The sequence below is a fragment of the Macaca fascicularis genome, chromosome 2, assembly GCF_037993035.2.
Source record: "Macaca fascicularis isolate 582-1 chromosome 2, T2T-MFA8v1.1".
Taxonomy (NCBI): Eukaryota; Metazoa; Chordata; class Mammalia; order Primates; family Cercopithecidae; genus Macaca; species Macaca fascicularis.
In genome coordinates, this window is record NC_088376.1 from 74,990,246 (window position 1) to 75,003,134 (window position 12,889).

A 12,889-nucleotide genomic window follows, 5' to 3' on the forward strand; every position below is an offset into this window, starting at 1 on the left:
GGGTTCATCTCACTGGGGAGTGCCGGACGATCGGTGCTGGTCAGCTGCTGCAGCCCGACCAGCGAGAGCTGAAGCAGGGCGAGGCATCGCCTCACCTGGGAAGCGCAAGGGGGAAGGGAATCCCTTTTCCTAGCCAGGGGAACTGAGACACACAACACCTGGAAAATCAGGTAACTCCCACCCCAATACTGCGCTTTAAGCAAACAGGCACACCAGGAGATCATATCCCACACCTGGCCGGGAGGGACCCACGCCCACGGAGCCTCCCTCATTGCTAGCACAGCAGTCTGTGATCTACCGGCAAGGGAGCAGCGAGGCTGGGGGAGGGGCGCCCGCCATTGCTGAGGCTTAAGTAGGTAAACAAAGCCTCTGAGAAGCTCGAACTGGGTGGAGCTCACAGCACCTCAAGGAAACCTGCCTGTCTCTGTAGACTCCACCTCTGGGGACAGGGCACAGTAAACAACAACAAACACAGCAGAAGCCTCTGCAGACGCAAACGACTCTGTCTGACAGCTTTGAAGAGAGCAGTGGATCTCCCAACATGGAGGTTGAGAACTGAGAAGGGACAGACTCCCTGCTCAAGTGAGTCCCTGACCCCTGAGTAGCCTAACTGGGAGACATCCCCCACTAGGGGCAGTCTGACACCCCACACCTCACAGGGTGGAGTACACCCCTGAGAGGAAGCTTCCAGAGCAAGAATCAGACAGGTACACTCGCTGTTCAGCAATATTCTATCTTCTGCAGCCTCTGCTGCTGATACCCAGGCAAACAGGGTCTGGGGTGGACCTCAAGCAATCTCCAACAGACCTACAGCTGAGGGTCCTGACGGTTAGAAGGAAAACTATCAAACAGAAAGGACACCTACACCAAAACCCCATCAGTACATCACCATCATCAAAGACCAGAGGCAGATAAAACCACAAAGATGGGGAAAAGGCAGGACAGAAAAGCTGGAAATTCAAAAAATAAGAGTGCATCTCCCCTGGAAAAGGAGCGCAGCTCATCGCCAGCAACAGATCAAAGCTGGACGGAGAATGACTTTGACGAGATGAGAGAAGAAGGCTTCAGTCCATCAAATTTCTCAGAGCTAAAGGAGGAATTACGTACCCAGCGTAAAGAAACTAAAAATCTTGAAAAAAAAGTGGAAGAATTGATGGCTAGAGTAATTAATGCAGAGAAGGTCATAAACGAAATGACAGAGATGAAAACCATGACACGAGAAATACGTGACAAATGCACAAGTTTCAGTAACCGACTTGATAATCTGGAAGAAAGAGTATCAGCGATTTAGGATCAAATGAATGAAATGAAGCGAGAAGAGAAACCAAAAGAAAAAAGAAGAAAAAGAAATGAACAAAGCCTGCAAGAAGTATGGGATTATGTAAAAAGACGAAATCTACGTCTGATTGGGGTGCCTGAAAGTGAGGGGGAAAATGGAACCAAGTTGGAAAACACTCTTCAGGATATCATCCAGGAGAATTTCCCCAACCTAGTAGGGCAGGCCAACATTCAAATCCAGGAAATACAGAGAATGCCACAAAGATACTCCTCGAGAAGAGCAACTCCAAGACACATAATTGCCAGATTCACCAAAGTTGAAATGAAGGAAAAAATCTTAAGGGCAACCAGAGAGAAAGGTCGGGTTACCCACAAAGGGAAGCCAATCAGACTAACAGCAGATCTCTCGGCAGAAACTCTCCAAGCCAGAAGAGAGTGGGGGCCAATATTCAACATTCTTAAAGAAAAGAATTTTAAACCCAGAATTTCATATCCAGCCAAACTAAGTTTCATAAGTGAAGGAGAAATAAAATCCTTTACAGATAAGCAAATGCTTAGAGATTTTGTCACCACTAGGCCTGCCTTACAAGAGACCCTGAAGGAAGCACTCAACATGGAAAGGAACAACCGGTACCAGCCATTGCAAAAACATGCCAAAATGTAAAGACCATCGAGGCAAGGAAGAAACTGCATCAAGTAACGAGCAAAATAACCAGTTAATATCATAATGGCAGGATCAAGTTCACACATAACAATCTTAACCTTAAATGTAAATGGACTAAATGCTCCAATTAAAAGACACAGACTGGCAAACTGGATAAAGAGTCAAGACCCATCAGTCTGCTGTATTCAGGAGACCCATCTCACACGCAGAGACATACATAGGCTCAAAATAAAGGGATGGAGGAAGATTTACCAATCAAATGGAGAACAAAAAAAAGCGGGGGTTGCAATACTAGTCTCTGATAAAACAGACTTTAAACCATCAAAGATCAAAAGAGACAAAGAAGGCCATTACATAATGGTAAAGGGATCAATTCAACAGGAAGATCTAACTATTCTAAATATATATGCACTCAATACAGGAGCACCCAGATTCATCAAGCAAGTCCTTAGAGACTTACAAAGAGACTTAGACTCCAATACAATAATAATGGGAGACTTCAACACTCCACTGTCAACATTAGACAGATCAACGAGACAGAAAGTTAACAAGGATATCCAGGAATTGAACTCATCTCTGCAGCAAGCAGACCTAATAGACATCTATAGAACTCTCCACCCCAAGTCAACAGAATATACATTCTTCTCAGCACCACATCGTACTTACTCCAAAATTGACCACGTAATTGGAAGTAAATCACTCCTCAGCAAATGTACAAGAACAGAAATGATAACAAACTGTCTCTCAGACCACAGTGCAATCAAACTAGAACTCAGGACTAAGAAACTCAATCAAAACCGCTCAACTACATGGAAACTGAACAACCTGCTCTTGAATGATTACTGGGTACATAACGAAATGAAGGCAGAAATAAAGATGTTCTTTGAAACCAATGAGAACAAAGATACAACATACCAGAATCTCTGGGACACATTTAAAGCAGTGTGTAGAGGGAAATTTATAGCACTAAATGCCCACAAGAGAAAGCAGGAAAGATCTAAAATTGACACCCTAACATCACAAATAAAAGAACTAGAGAAGCAAGAGCAAACACATTCGAAAGCTAGCAGAAGGCAAGAAATAACTAAGATCAGAGCAGAACTGAAGGAGATAGAAACACAAAAAACCCTCCAAAAAATCAATGAATCCAGGAGTTGGTTTTTTGAAAAGATCAACAAAATTGACAGACCACTAGCAAGACTAATAAAGAAGAAAAGAGAGAAGAATCAAATCGACGCAATTAAAAATGATAAAGGGGATATCACCACCGACCCCACAGAAATACAAACTACCATCAGAGAATACTATAAAAACCTCTACGCAAATAAACTGGAAAATCTAGAAGAAACGGATAATTTCCTGGACACTTACACTCTTCCAAGACTAAACCAGGAAGAAGTTGAATCCCTGAATAGACCAATAGCAGGCTCTGAAATTGAGGCAATAATTAATAGCCTACCAACCAAAAAAAGTCCAGGACCAGATGGATTCACAGCTGAATTCTACCAGAGGTTCAAGGAGGAGTTGGTACCATTCCTTCTGAAACTATTCCAATCAATAGAAAAAGAGGGAATCCTCCCTAACTCATTTTATGAGGCCAACATCATCCTGATACCAAAGCCTGGCAGACACACAACTAAAAAAGAGAATTTTAGACCAATATCCCTGATGAACATCGATGCAAAAATCCTCAATAAAATACTGGCAAACCGGATTCAGCAACACATCAAAAAGCTTATCCACCATGATCAAGTGGGCTTCATCCCTGGGATGCAAGGCTGGTTCAACATTTGCAAATCAATAAACATAATCCAGCATATAAACAGAACCAAAGACAAGAACCACATGATTATCTCAATAGATGCAGAAAAGGCTTTTGATAAAATTCAACAGCCCTTCATGCTAAAAACGCTCAATAAATTCGGTATTGATGGAATGTACCTCAAAATAATAAGAGCTATTTATGACAAACCCACAGCCAATATCATACTGAATGGGCAAAAACTGGAAAAATTCCCTTTGAAAACTGGCACAAGACAGGGATGCCCTCTCTCACCACTCCTATTCAACCTAGTGTTGGAAGTTCTGGCTAGGGCAATCAGGCAAGAGAAAGAAATCAAGGGTATTCAGTTAGGAAAAGAAGAAGTCAAATTGTCCCTGTTTGCAGATGACATGATTGTATATTTAGAAAACCCCATTGTCTCAGCCCAAAATCTCCTTAAGCTGATAAGCAACTTCAGCAAAGTCTCAGGATACAAAATTAATGTGCAAAAATCACAAGCATTCATATACACCAGTAACAGACAAACAGAGAGCCAAATCAGGAATGAACTTCCATTCACAATTGCTTCAAAAAGAATAAAATACCTAGGAATCCAACTTACAAGGGATGTAAAGGACCTCTTCAAGGAGAACTACAAACCACTGCTCAGTGAAATAAAAGAGGACACAAACAAATGGAAGAACATACCATGCTCATGGATAGGAAGAATCAATATCGTGAAAATGGCCATACTGCCCAAGGTAATTTATAGATTCAATGCCATCCCCATCAAGCTACCAATGAGTTTCTTCACAGAATTGGAAAAAACTGCTTTAAAGTTCATATGGAACCAAAAAAGAGCCCACATCTCCAAGACAATCCTAAGTCAAAAGAACAAAGCTGGAGGAATCACGCTACCTGACTTCAAACTATACTACAAGGCTACAGTAACCAAAACAGCATGGTACTGGTACCAAAACAGAGATATAGACCAATGGAACAGAACAGAGTCCTCAGAAATAATACCACACATCTACAGCCATCTGATCTTTGACAAACCTGAGTGAAACAAGAAATGGGGAAATGATTCCCTATTTAATAAATGGTGCTGGGAAAATTGGCTAGCCATAATAGAAAGCTGAAACTGGATCCTTTCCTTACTCCTTATACGAAAATTAATTCAAGATGGATTAGAGACTTAAATGTTAGACATAATACCATAAAAATCCTAGAGGAAAACCTAGGTAGTACCATTCAGGACATAGGCATGGGCAAAGACTTCATGTCTAAAACACCAAAAGCAACAGCAGCAAAAGCCAAAATTGACAAATGGGATCTCATTAAACTAAAGAGCTTCTGCACAGCAAAAGAAACTACCATCAGAGTGAACAGGCAGCCTACAGAATGGGAGAACATTTTTGCAATCTACTCATCTGACAAAGGGCTAATATCCAGAACCTACAAAGAACTCAAACAAATTTACAAGAAAAAAACAAACAACCCCATCAAAAAGTGGGCAAAGGATATGAACAGACAGTTCTCAAAAGAAGACATTCATACAGCCAACAGACACATGAAAAAATGCTCATCATCACTGGCCATCAGAGAAATGCAAATCAAAACCACAATGAGATACCATCTCACACCAGTTAGAATGGCAATCATTAAAAAGTCAGGAAACAACAGGTGCTGGAGAGGATGTGGAGAAATAGGAACGCTTTTACACTGTTGGTGGGATTGTAAACTAGTTCAACCAATATGGAAAACAGTATGGCGATTCCTCAAGGATCTAGAACTAGATGTACCATATGACCCAGCCATCCCATTACTGGGTATATACCCAAAGGATTATAAATTATGCTGCTATAAAGACACATGCACACGTATGTTTATTGCGGCACTATTCACAATAGCAAAGACTTGGAATCAACCCAAATGTCCATCAGTGACAGATTGGATTAAGAAAATGTGGCACATATACACCATGGAATACTATGCAGCCATAAAAAAGGATGAGTTTGGGTCCTTTGTAGGGACATGGATGCAGCTGGAAACCATCATTCTTAGCAAACTATCACAAGAACAGAAAACCAAACACCGCATGTTCTCACTCATAGGTGGGAACTGAACAATGAGATCACTTGGACTCAGGAAGGGGAACATCACACACCGGGGCCTATCATGGGGAGGGGGGAGGGGGGAGGGATTGCATTGGGAGTTATACCTGATGTAAATGACGAGTTCATGGGTGTAGCACACCAACATGGCACAAGTATACATATGTAACAAACCTGCACGTTATGCACATGTACCCTACAACTTAAAGTATAATAATAATAAATAAATTAAAAAAAATAAAATAAAGTAAAATAAAATAAAATTAAAAAAAAAAGAGTTAAACTCTAGATTATTTTAATACCATTTAGTAAGTTTAAAAGTTGTGATGCATTAAATAGCACACCTACCTCTGAAAACTTCCAATAAAGGTCACTCATTGACAAATTTTGCATAATGCTTTGCTATATTTACATATATATAAAACTGTTCCTGCTAAGATTCTCTCACCTAACTAGACTGCTTAGATAACAACTGATGGCTGAAAGCATAACCCATAATTAATTTTCCTTAAACAAACAAACAAACAAACAAACAAACTATTGTGAGGATCTTTATGTGGTTTAATTTGCTAAAGGAATAAATTGGTTTTCTGGCATATGATGGTTGCAGTTTTCTTTTCCTTATTCTACCTAAATATTATTCTACTGTTTATTATCATATCCATACAGTATGGTTCAACCTTAAGAAAGTACTTAAAGTCACTTGCTATTTTCCCAGTGCTTTAGATGTGAAGGATATTAAAAATAAGATGGAGTGCTTTATAGTTAATTATAGTTTCATTGTAATTTGAATAAAACAGACATTCTTGTAAAAATAGGACCAGGACATTATAAATATGAATGTCTGTGTGTTATTCCTGAACTTACAGTACAAACGACCTTATAATATTAGGAAAGGAAAGACTTATTGTAAGTTAATGAAATAAGAGATAATTTGAAAAATATTTATTTAATTTTTACTTTGTTTTGGGTCATCCTAGAGGAAAGAAAAATATTTAGATATGGAGAGATGATTGAAGTTCCACATCTAATTATCTTGTTTCTGAGACTTTACGGGAATATGGCCGAATTTATCACTGACTTTGTAGAAGAGTTCTGAGAAGAAATTTGACATAGGACAGCTGAAGCAATGAGAGAGGTGAAGCATAAATATCCCCAAACAACCTATTTTCCATATTGAAATATATTTCTTCTAAGATTGAAAAGCTTTAATGAAGTCGGAGATGACTGCAAAGTGACTTACCTGACAGATGAAGCAATAAGCCCATTCCCTCTCTGCAGTTAAAAGCTTGAAATTACCCATCTGTCATTTCTCTAGTGGGCGGGGATTATAATGGAAGGCAGCCTGCCATCTTAATTACATAACTATCCTAATTCCAATTATATATAATGTAGGGTATAAAATGCATTATCTTTCTACAATAAACTGAACACATAACAATGGCTATATTCCATTTTATCTTTGGCATTTCTATCTTTCCATTACTATTTTTCTAATTTAATGTAGTATTTTAGCACATTTTACCTTGATGTCACTGTTCCCTATTTTTTGATATTGTTATCAAAAATGCAGTGATAATTTGTTGACAGTTAATATGCATGTGAACACATATCGGTATACCACATACGAGATTTTATGAATAGAGGGAAAATAAATATGATTTAAATTTAGACTTCCTTTGTCTTCATTGTTTTTCTTATAAAGGGCCCTTTCACTTTGTACAAGAGTTCTCAAGATATGGGATCCCAGAGGATTCCGCAGGGTGTATAGACTTATTCATGTGACTTTGAGCAAAAGATCCTTGTGATTTAATTCAATATTATTTCTTTATATAGCTGGATGAATGCTAGAAGTCCACACGCAATACTTTTTTACTTTCATTTGACTCATTCAATGATAACTTTGAGCTGTTACCTTCACAACTGAGTATGTGACAGGAATGTTGAGCTGGGTAGGATTAAGATAACACATAAAAAGGAAACCTTTAAAATTTTTGATATAGAGGGACATCTAGATAGAGACACTCAATATAGACAAAATATCTTTTAAAACCAGACTTTGGAATGTTTTATATATATATATATATATATATGTGTATATATATGTATGTGTGTATATATATATGTATGTATGTATATGTATGTATGTATACACACAGACACACGCACAAGAGAGTATACTCTCAGTTCTGTGAGAAACTCAAAACCTTCAATATTTTTATTTTTATTTGGACTTTGTTTTAATATAAAAAAGTTTCTCAGACATGTATATCAGTTACTTACTTTTGCATAACAAGTTCCACTAAAAGTCACAAGCATACAACAAGTATTTATTTAGCTCATATTTACTTTTAACGGATGATCTGGGTGAGGCTTACCTGCTGCCGCTTGTCTCTGCACCAAGTACCTTTCTTCTCCAACCTGGAACCAAGGCTTAATCCAAATATATCACTTTCATGGAAGGCGTAGGAACACAAGACACCAGGGGGAATGTACAAGGCCTCTTAAAGCCCAGACTTCCAACTGGCCCACACTTACTTCAGCCAGATTCTATTGACAAAACAAGTCACATGATAGCATCCAAAGCCAAGGATTAGGAAAATATACCCTATTCCTTAATGGAAGAAACTGAGAAACCACCCAGGGAAGAATAAAAAATCATGAAGGGGTAAAGAAGTAGGTTACAATGTGATTAACCACAGTAAGAGTTGTGCTTGGTCCAGTGAGAGATAAGAACTATAAGACAGGATTTAGTATGTCCAAAGAGTTTGCAGTCTACTTTAGTCAATAACAAAGTGCTTTTCAAAAAAAAAAAAAAATTAAAAAATCATTGTGGCAAAAATGTGACTTTTGTTTTGGTTACTCATCCTGCTTTCAAAAATTTTCTATAACAATGTATAATGTGGGAGGTAGAATAGGCCTTCCAGTATAGAAGATGAAAATGCTAGACATTCTTTCTCAGCTCCTTAGAACCTAAGACCTTTTTCAATCCCATCACTGGGTATATAACCAAAGGATTATAATCATTCTACTATAAAGACACGTGCACACGTATGTTTATCACAGCACTATTTACAATAGCAAAGAATTGTAACCTACTTAAATGCCCATCAATGATAGACTGGATAAATAAAAAGTGGCAAATATACACCATGGAATACTATGCAGCCATAAAAAGGAATGAGTTCATATCCGTTCCAGGGACATGGATGAAGCTGAAAACCATCATCCTCAGCAAACTAACACAGGAACAGAAAGCCAAACACCACATATTCTCACTCATAAATGGGAGTTGAACAATGAGAACACATGGGAAAAGGGAGGGGAACATCACCCACTGGGACCGGTAGGCACCTGGGGCACAAGGGGACGTAGAACATTAGGACAAATACCTAATGCATACGGGACTTAAAACCTAAATGACGGGTTGATAGGTGCAGCAAATCACCATGGCACATGTACACCTATGCAACAAACCTGCATGTTGTGAACATGTATCCCAGAATGTCAAGAAAAAAAAAACAGAAGCTAGAAGAAACAAGTCTAAACCTCAAGATACCCAACAGGGCTTGTGTAACAGAATTCCATAACCCACTTTCATTGAATCCTGCTCTTTCCTTCAGAAGTCAGAAATTATTGAGATCACATTTCCCTCACCCAGGAACTTGCCATGCAAACTGTGGTCTGTGACTTTATTATAACCACCAAATTAACGATTTGGTTAACAATTGATTAAATATGGGTGTTATTTGTAAAATCTTAGAATAGTAGAACTAGAGACTATTACTGGCATTGGTGAAATATAGCACCCTTGATATTTGTAATACCTAAGGTACATTTGTTACAACTGAATTGTAGAACAATCCCCAAGAAAATTAAATATATTTATACATATACATACATACATATATATGTATATATGTGTATATATAAAGTCTCTTTATATATTTGTATAAATATATATGTATATATACACGTGTATATATACACACATATATATAGTGAGAGATCTGAGTTCAACCAATAATATGAGGTCGAGGTGGGAAGGGATACCAAGAAGGTTTTAAATTTGGAGCTGTGCTTGAAGAACTGGTAGAAGGGGAAATGTTTCCAGGGGCACCTGTAGCAGTGTCATCAATCAAAATTTCCTGGCAAAGAGGTGCTGGTAATAGAGGCTGTGACAATGAGCGTCAGTGAGATGTATCTTTCCTGGATGGAAGTTGGCTGCAACTCTTTCCATTCCCTTGTTTTAAATCCCTTTGTTTTATCCGCTTACCTTATCCTGATATGCCAATCTTCTTAGCTATATATATTTTTTTAACAGATTTCCTTTTTGTGGTCAAATAAGACAGGGTTGCATTGTGCTACATAAAGTCACAAACCCTGACTGATACTTTAAGTGTTCAAATTGAGAGATAAATTTTATAGCAGTTCAGAAAAGAAAGCACAATATGAGCAGAATCATCACAAAGCCTAAGGAAGATGTGGGATTTAAGTGATTCTTACAAGATATCTATGGGTAAAGAAAGGAAGAAATGCGTATTAAATATCCTAAACAAAGAAAAGGATACAGTAATTGAATTTATACAATTAGCAGTAGACCAGTGTAATGGTAACTTGAAAGAGATGTTTAAACTGGGCAACTCTAATTCTCCTTCCTGACTCTGCCACACTTTTTAATGTGATTTCTCCTCTTACCATCCTGTTTTAAGCATTTAGTTCCAAAGGCATGATGATTCGGAGGTTATGAATTTCATGGAAAAATTTCATTTATTGTTACTTAGGTGACCTCTACTAATTTAGATTTAGTTTACCACTCTCATTTTTGGTTTCTATGACATGCACCCTCTGGAGTTTTCTCCTATCTTTCTGGCTGCCTCTGTTCCATCTCCTTTTCTGACTCTCTTTCTTCCTCTAACCCACAAAGGCAGGTGTTCTTCATGGCTCTTTCACAAACGTATTTTTGTTCTCGTTGTACACATTCTCCCAGGGTAAAATTATCATTATTTTCAATTACCATTTATGTGTTGCCATTTTCCAGATCTATATTTACATCCCTGATCATGCTTATGTTCCAGACATATATAATTAACTTTCTGGGAGAACTCTCCAGTTGAATGCCCAAGAGGCAGCTCCAATTCAACCAGTTCAAACAGAATTCTTTTCTCTCCTGTTTGCCTTGCTAAATGGCTTTGCCAGTGCAGGTATCCTTGACTTTTTCTTCTTTCTTTATCTAGTCCCCGTGACCTTCTCCACTCCTACACTGTACTGAATTAATTATTAGGGCTTATTGACTCTTCTTTGATATTTCCAAGTCTGTCTTTTTGTTCCATCTCATGACATCACTTTTTTCATTCCAATATCATCTCTCACTTGACTTATAGTAAGAGTCTCATAGCTGACACTCTTCCTTCAAGTATAGTTTGTCTTCACTTTTCTTGATAATAGAGGCACAATATCTTTTAAAAGATTATTTAAATATGACCATTACATTTTTGAAATTTGTTTATTAGGCTTGTAATTGTTCTCAAGACAAATATTAATTTGTTGGTGTAATATAACCTCTCTAGATCCTCCTTTTCTCTCTCCCATCTCAGTTTCAGAAACAGTCTATGTTCATCATGAAATGTACCTAAATGTATTTATCTAAATGGGACATTTTCCTCTCATCTCTCTACTTCTTAACAGTTACTTCCTCTATACCCACTCCTGCCTCCACAAAATACATCACAACCTGGGAAATATCTAATCACTATGCAGAAATTAGCTCAGGTCTCACCTATGCTCCAAAGCTTTATGTAACTTTTTGAGTCTGAGAAGGGCTATTTCTAGGACATTTTATAGCACTCTGTATTTACTTACATTGAGGCACTACAGGTGCTCCACTAAAATTTCATGATTTATTTCTGTATCAAACACTAGACACCAAACTTTCTAAGGTCAGTTTTATACTCTTTTTTTCTCATTTGCATATAGTAGATGATTAACAAATATGTGATTATTTGAACTTGCATAGGGACTATGAATCATGGAGAGTAAGCTAGAAGATAAATATGGATATTGATTGTCATAGAAGTAGAACCAAAAAGAATTAGTTGCCAGTTTTGATAATCCAAGGATAAGGTACAAAGCATTAAAGTTTTATGACCTCTACAAACCTGCCAGCAAATTAATGGCTATTCTTAATTATTGAAAAGTACTCATAGTCTTTTATCTTTGGCCATATTGTTATATTAGCATCACTCTATACCTGCTTTTAAAGATTATTTTATTTATTGCCTTGATTTCTTACCTGCTAAACACTTTATTGATTACTAAGTAAACTCCTAGATACACTGATGCTGAATACTTTATTCCATATCAAACACTTCATACTTAATCTTCTTAAAATAACAACACATATAATTTGAAGTCTGAACACAAACCAAAAAATATAAAAAAGAGGTAGTTATTTTTATTAAAATAGGAAATAGACTAATAAACATCAAATATATTATGATATTGTTACTGTTATATGTTTAGGTGAATTTTATTTTCTTAACTGTTAACTTCTTATTGTGTTTTAAAATGAATGAATGTGTGATGAGTGGTTACACATTAAATGTTCCCAAGAAATTTTTCTTTTTTTTTTTTTTTTTTTTTTTTTGAGACGGAGTCTCGCTCTGTCGCCCAGGCTGGAGTGCAGTGGCCGGATCTCCGCTCACTGCAAGCTCCGCCTCCCGGGTTCACGCCATTCTCCGGCCTCAGCCTCCTGAGTAGCTGGGACTACAGGCGCCCGCCACCTCGCCCGGCTAGTTTTTTGTTCCCATTTCTTAGTACAGACGGGGTTTCACCGTGTTAGCCAGGATGGTCTCGATCTCCTGACCTCGTGATCCACCCGTCTCGGCCTCCCAAAGTGCTGGGATTACAGGCTTGAGCCACCGCGCCCGGCCCCCAAGAAATTTTTCAAGATATTTTTTAAAGTTCAATATACAAAGATGAAATTCAACCTTGTGAATATGTCATTGTATAAGAAATTTCTTACTTATTTTTTCATTCTGTGCACAAGAATCTTTAATATTCAGAAAG